This window comes from Triticum aestivum, chromosome 1B (genome assembly GCF_018294505.1).
Source record: "Triticum aestivum cultivar Chinese Spring chromosome 1B, IWGSC CS RefSeq v2.1, whole genome shotgun sequence".
Classification (NCBI taxonomy): Eukaryota; Viridiplantae; Streptophyta; class Magnoliopsida; order Poales; family Poaceae; genus Triticum; species Triticum aestivum.
This window is the reverse complement of record NC_057795.1, coordinates 47,180,620-47,185,223: the sequence shown is the minus strand read 5'-3', so window position 1 is coordinate 47,185,223 and position 4,604 is coordinate 47,180,620. Positions and strand designations below refer to the sequence as shown.

At 51.4% G+C, this 4,604-nt stretch overlaps 11 non-coding genes across 11 annotated transcripts; all 11 read right to left on the bottom strand.

Moving 5' to 3' along the window:
- Window positions 1-5: 5 nt before the first annotated feature.
- On the bottom strand, window positions 6-124 carry LOC123153517 (5S ribosomal RNA). Its single transcript, XR_006476523.1, has one exon. It is a non-coding gene; the product is annotated as a 5S ribosomal RNA (ribosomal RNA).
- Window positions 125-422: 298 nt separating this feature from the next.
- On the bottom strand, window positions 423-541 carry LOC123151399 (5S ribosomal RNA). The gene has a single exon (XR_006475631.1). It is a non-coding gene; the product is annotated as a 5S ribosomal RNA (ribosomal RNA).
- Window positions 542-838: 297 nt separating this feature from the next.
- LOC123153370 (5S ribosomal RNA) lies at window positions 839-957 on the bottom strand. Its single transcript, XR_006476465.1, has one exon. It is a non-coding gene; the product is annotated as a 5S ribosomal RNA (ribosomal RNA).
- A 297-nt stretch (window positions 958-1,254) lies between these two features.
- Window positions 1,255-1,373, bottom strand: LOC123153299 (5S ribosomal RNA). The gene has a single exon (XR_006476427.1). It is a non-coding gene; the product is annotated as a 5S ribosomal RNA (ribosomal RNA).
- A 297-nt stretch (window positions 1,374-1,670) lies between these two features.
- On the bottom strand, window positions 1,671-1,789 carry LOC123154438 (5S ribosomal RNA). Its single transcript, XR_006476845.1, has one exon. It is a non-coding gene; the product is annotated as a 5S ribosomal RNA (ribosomal RNA).
- Window positions 1,790-2,086: 297 nt separating this feature from the next.
- Window positions 2,087-2,205, bottom strand: LOC123153023 (5S ribosomal RNA). The gene has a single exon (XR_006476357.1). It is a non-coding gene; the product is annotated as a 5S ribosomal RNA (ribosomal RNA).
- Window positions 2,206-2,502: 297 nt separating this feature from the next.
- Window positions 2,503-2,621, bottom strand: LOC123153357 (5S ribosomal RNA). The gene has a single exon (XR_006476457.1). It is a non-coding gene; the product is annotated as a 5S ribosomal RNA (ribosomal RNA).
- Window positions 2,622-2,918: 297 nt separating this feature from the next.
- Window positions 2,919-3,037, bottom strand: LOC123153350 (5S ribosomal RNA). Its single transcript, XR_006476455.1, has one exon. It is a non-coding gene; the product is annotated as a 5S ribosomal RNA (ribosomal RNA).
- Window positions 3,038-3,334: 297 nt separating this feature from the next.
- On the bottom strand, window positions 3,335-3,453 carry LOC123153213 (5S ribosomal RNA). Its single transcript, XR_006476411.1, has one exon. It is a non-coding gene; the product is annotated as a 5S ribosomal RNA (ribosomal RNA).
- Window positions 3,454-3,750: 297 nt separating this feature from the next.
- Window positions 3,751-3,869, bottom strand: LOC123150837 (5S ribosomal RNA). Its single transcript, XR_006475374.1, has one exon. It is a non-coding gene; the product is annotated as a 5S ribosomal RNA (ribosomal RNA).
- A 297-nt stretch (window positions 3,870-4,166) lies between these two features.
- Window positions 4,167-4,285, bottom strand: LOC123154534 (5S ribosomal RNA). Its single transcript, XR_006476890.1, has one exon. It is a non-coding gene; the product is annotated as a 5S ribosomal RNA (ribosomal RNA).
- Window positions 4,286-4,604: the final 319 nt, after the last annotated feature.

The window sequence follows — 4,604 nt, the reverse complement described above, 5'->3', positions numbered from 1 at the left end:
AAAAGGGAATGCAACACGAGGACCTCCCAGGAGGTCACCCATCCTAGTACTACTCTCGCCCAAGCACGCTTAACTTCGGAGTTCTGATGGGATCCGGTGCTTTAGTGCTGGTATGATCGCATCCGACATATTACCCCGGTCTTCGTCCCTTATCCTTGCCCCTCCCAGCTCCACTACAAAGACGATTGTACATTGCTTTGGCCGCTCCCTCTCAACTACGGAGACGAGTTTAACGCGGTTTCCACCCCTCCCTCTCAACCACACTAGTGCACGCTTGCCGCGCCACAACGCCGACGCTGGACCCGTGAATCGTGAGCACCCAGCTATGACCTACCGCACTCGTGCAAAATAATAAAACACGGTAAATATATTACTTACACGTGCGTTTTGTTTTGCAAGCGGCGCGAAAAAAAATTAAAAAGGGAATGCAACACGAGGACTTCCCAGGAGGTCACCCATCCTAGTACTACTCTCGCCCAAGCACACTTAACTTCGGAGTTCTGATGGGATCCGGTGCTTTAGTGCTGGTATGATCGCATCAGACATGTTACCCCGGTCTTCGTCCCTTATCCTTGCCCCTCCCAGCTCCACTATAAAGACGATTGTACATTGCTTTGGCCGCTCCCTCTCAACTACGGAGACGAGTTTAACGCGGTTTCCACCCCTCCCTCTCAACCGCACCAGTGCACGCTTGCCGCGCCACAACGCCGACGCTGGACCCGTGAATCGTGAGCACCCAGCTATTGCTTACCGCACTCGTGCAAAATAATAAAACACGGTAAATATATTACTTACACGTGCGTTTTGTTTTGCAAGCGGCGCGAAAAAAATTAAAAAGGGAATGCAACACGAGGACTTCCCAGGAGGTCACCCATCCTAGTACTACTCTCGCCCAAGCATGCTTAACTTCGAAGTTCTGATGGGATCCGGTGCTTTAGTGCTGGTATGATCGCATCCGACATGTTACCCCGGTCTTCGTCCCTTATCCTTGCCCCTCCCAGCTGCACTGCAAAGACGATTGTACATTGCTTTGGCCGCTCCCTCTCAACTACGGAGACGAGTTTAACGCGGTTTCCACCCCTCCCTCTCAACCGCACCAGTGCACGCTTGCCGCGCCACAACGCCGACACTGGACCCGTGAATCATGAGCACCCAGCTATTGCTTCCCGCACTCGTGCAAAATAATAAAACACGGTAAATATATTACTTACACATGCGTTTTGTTTTGCAACCGGCGCGAAAAAAATTAAAAAGGGAATGCAACACGAGGACTTCCCAGGAGGTCACCCATCCTAGTACTATTCTCGCCCAAGCACGCTTAACTTCGGAGTTCTGATGGGATCCGGTGCTTTAGTGCTGGTATGATCGCATCCGACATGTTACCCCGGTCTTCATCCCTTATCCTTGCCCCTCCCAGCTCCACTACAAAGACGATTGTACATTGCTTTGGCCGCTCCCTCTCAACTACGGAGACGAGTTTAACACGGTTTCCACCCCTCCCTCTAAACCGCACCAGTGCACGCTTGCCGCGCCACAACGCCGACGCTGGACCCGTGAATCGTGAGCACCCAGCTATTGCTTACCGCACTCGTGCAAAATAATAAAACACGGTAAATATATTACTTACACGAGCGTTTTGTTTTGCAAGCGGCGCGAAAAAAATTAAAAAGGGAATGCAACACGAGGACTTCCCAGGAGGTCACCCATCCTAGTACTACTCTCGCCCAAGCATGCTTAACTTCGAAGTTCTGATGGGATCAGGTGCTTTAGTGCTGGTATGATCGCATCCGACATGTTACCCCGGTCTTCGTCCCTTATCCTTGCCCCTCCCAGCTCCACTACAAAGACGATTGTACATTGCTTTGGCCGCTCCCTCTCAACTACGGAGACGAGTTTAACGCGGTTTCCACCCCTCCCTCTCAACCGCACCAGTGCACGCTTGCCGCGCCACAACGCCGACACTGGACCCGTGAATCGTGAGCACCCAGCTATTGCTTACCGCACTCGTGCAAAATAATAAAACACGGTAAATATATTACTTACACATGCGTTTTGTTTTGCAACCGGCGCGAAAAAAATTAAAAAGGGAATGCAACACGAGGACTTCCCAGGAGGTCACCCATCCTAGTACTATTCTCGCCCAAGCACGCTTAACTTCGGAGTTCTGATGGGATCCAGTGGTTTAGTGCTGGTATGATCGCATCCGACATGTTACCCCGGTCTTCGTCCCTTATCCTTGCCCCTCCCAGCTCCACTACAAAGACGATTGTACATTGCTTTGGCCGCTCCCTCTCAACTACGGAGACGAGTTTAACACGGTTTCCACCCCTCCCTCTCAACCGCACCAGTGCACGCTTGCCGCGCCACAACGCCGACGCTGGACCCGTGAATCGTGAGCACCCAGCTATTGCTTACCGCACTCGTGCAAAATAATAAAACACGGTAAATATATTACTTACACGTGCGTTTTGTTTTGCAAGCGGCACGAAAAAAATTAAAAAGGGAATGCAACACGAGGACTTCCCAGGAGGTCACCCATCCTAGTACTACTCTCGCCCAAGCATGCTTAACTTCGAAGTTCTGATGGGATCCGGTGCTTTAGTGCTGGTATGATCGCATCCGACATGTTACCCCGGTCTTCGTCCCTTATCCTTGCCCCTCCCAGCTCCACTACAAAGACGATTGTACATTGCTTTGGCCGCTCCCTCTCAACTACGGAGACGAGTTTAACGCGGTTTCCACCCCTCCCTCTCAACCGCACCAGTGCACGCTTGCCGCGCCACAACGCCGACGCTGGACCCGTGAATCGTGAGCACCCAGCTATTTCTTACCGCACTCGTGCAAAATAATAAAACACGGTAAATATATTACTTACACGTGCGTTTTGTTTTGCAAGCGGCACGAAAAAAATTAAAAAGGGAATGCAACACGAGGACTTCCCAGGAGGTCACCCATCCTAGTACTACTCTCGCCCAAGCATGCTTAACTTCGAAGTTCTGATGGGATCCGGTGCTTTAGTGCTGGTATGATCGCATCCGACATGTTACCCCGGTCTTCGTCCCTTATCCTTGCCCCTCCCAGCTCCACTACAAAGACGATTGTACATTGCTTTGGCCGCTCCCTCTCAACTACGGAGACGAGTTTAACGCGGTTTCCACCCCTCCCTCTCAACCGCACCAGTGCACGCTTGCCGCGCCACAACGCCGACACTGGACCCGTGAATCGTGAGCACCCAGCTATTGCTTACCGCACTCGTGCAAAATAATAAAACACGGTAAATATATTACTTACACATGCGTTTTGTTTTGCAACCGGCGCGAAAAAAATTAAAAAGGGAATGCAACACGAGGACTTCCCAGGAGGTCACCCATCCTAGTACTATTCTCGCCCAAGCACGCTTAACTTCGGAGTTCTGATGGGATCCGGTGCTTTAGTGCTGGTATGATCGCATCCGACATGTTACCCCGGTCTTCATCCCTTATCCTTGCCCCTCCCAGCTCCACTACAAAGACAATTGTACATTGCTTTGGCCGCTCCCTCTCAACTACGGAGACGAGTTTAACACGGTTTCCACCCCTCCCTCTCAACCGCACCAGTGCACGCTTGCCGCGCCACAACGCCGACGCTGGACCCGTGAATCGTGAGCACCCAGCTATGACTTACCGCACTCGTGCAAAATAATAAAACACGGTAAATATATTACTTACACGTGCGTTTTGTTTTGCAAGCGGCGCGAAAAAAATTAAAACGGGAATGCAACACGAGGACTTCCCAGGAGGTCACCCATCCTAGTACTACTCTCGCCCAAGCACCCTTAACTTTGGAGTTCTGATGGGATCCGGTGCTTTAGTGCTGGTATGATCGCATCCAACATGTTACCCCGGTCTTCGTCCCTTATCCTTGCCCCTCCCAGCTCCACTACAAAAACGATTGCACATTGCTTTGGCCGCTCCCTCTCAACTATGGAGACGAGTTTAACGCGGTTTCCACCCCTCCCTCTCAACCGCACCAGTGCACGCTTGCCGCGCCACAACGCCGACGCTGGACCCGTGAATCGTGAGCACCCAGCTATGACCTACCGCACTCGTGCAAAATAATAAAACACGGTAAATATATTACTTACACGTGCGTTTTGTTTTGCAAGCGGCGCGAAAAAAATTAAAAAGGGAATGCAACACGAGGACTTCCCAGGAGGTCACCCATGCTAGTACTACTCTCGCCCAAGCACGCTTAACTTCGGAGTTCTGATGGGATCCGGTGCTTTAGTGCTGGTATGATCGCATCCGACATGTTACCCCGGTCTTCGTCCCTTATCCTTGCCCGTCCCAGCTCCACTACAAAGACGATTGTACATTGCTTTGGCCGCTCCCTCTCAACTATGGAGACGAGTTTAACGCGGTTTCCACCCCTCCCTCTCAACCGCACTAGTGCACGCTTGCCGCGCCACAACGCCGACGCTGGACCCGTGAATCGTGAGCACCCAGCTATGACTTACCGCACTCGTGCAAAATAATAAAACACGGTAAATATATTACTTACACGTGCGTTTTGTTTTGCAAGCGGCGCGAAAAAAATTAAAAAGGGAATGCAACACGAGGACTTCC